The 967-nt window shown below is 68.5% G+C and overlaps 1 protein-coding gene across 1 annotated transcript in view; it reads left to right on the forward strand.

Annotated features, from left to right (window-relative positions):
- The first annotated feature begins 606 nt into the window (after positions 1 to 606).
- The window catches only part of CALCOCO2 (calcium binding and coiled-coil domain 2), a 12,392-nt gene continuing 12,031 nt past the window's right edge, over positions 607 to 967 (forward strand). The window contains exon 1 of the mRNA XM_017837112.1: positions 607 to 711. The gene's annotated coding sequence lies outside the window, so the exon portion shown is untranslated. The remainder of the gene's footprint in view (positions 712 to 967) is intronic.

Below are 967 nucleotides of genomic sequence, written 5' to 3' on the forward strand. Positions count from 1 at the left end.
TGGCTGGGGGACAAGGTGGGGATCGGGCACGGGGTGGCCTCGATGATCTCAGAGGGCTTTTCCAGCCTCGGTGATTCTGTGATTCCATGAGCCAGCTCACAGCCCAGAGACCAACTGAGTCCTGGGCTACATCCAAAGGAGCGTGGCCAGCAGGTCCAAGGAGGGGATTCTCCCCCTCTACTCTGCTCTGGTGGCACGAGATCGTCTTTAAGGTCCTTCCAACGCCTTAACATTCTATGATTCTGCCCCCGGGGTGTCCTGATCCCCAGGATGTCCCAGTCCCAGGGGTGTCCCGTTACCGGGATGTCTTGGTCTCTGGGGTGTCCCGCTTCCAGGGATGTCCTGATCACCAGAGCATCCCGGCCCCCCGGGTTTCTCCATCCTGGAGGTGTCCCGGTCCCCAGGATGTCCCGGTCCCCGTGTTGTCCCGGTCCCAGGGATGTCCTGGTCACCGGAGCATCCCGGCCGCGGGTTGTCCCGGTCCCAGGGATGTCCTGGTCACCGGAGTATCCCTGCCCCGAGGTGTCCTGGTTCCCGGGATGTCCCGGTCCCTCGCTCCGAACTACGAGTCCCAGCAGCGCGGCGGGACCGCCCAGGGGTGGTACCGGCCCGGGTATCCCGGGCGGGGTATCCCGGGGGCTCCACCTATTCCCGGTCTTCCGCCTGCCCCTCGCAGCCCCGCTCGGTTCCCGTTTTCCAGCCGCGCCGCCGGTGAGTGGGGCGGGGGGAGGAGGCGAGGGGGTCCCGTGTCCCCATCGCGGGATGTCCTCGGGATGTCGGGGCTGGCCGGGGCTGCCCCGTGGCGAGGGGACAGCGACACTTTCGCTTTCGTTTCCCGGGGGGGGCCCGGGCCGGGGGCGGGGGGAACATCCCCGGTTCGCTCCCCCCCATCCAGCGGGACCCCCCGGCGGTGTCACCGGGGACCGGAGCCGCTGTCCCGGTGCCCAAGCGCGGCTGGAAGTCGGTC

Source organism: Lepidothrix coronata, unplaced genomic scaffold (genome assembly GCF_001604755.1).
Source record: "Lepidothrix coronata isolate B3197 unplaced genomic scaffold, Lepidothrix_coronata-1.0 Scaffold291, whole genome shotgun sequence".
Classification (NCBI taxonomy): Eukaryota; Metazoa; Chordata; class Aves; order Passeriformes; family Pipridae; genus Lepidothrix; species Lepidothrix coronata.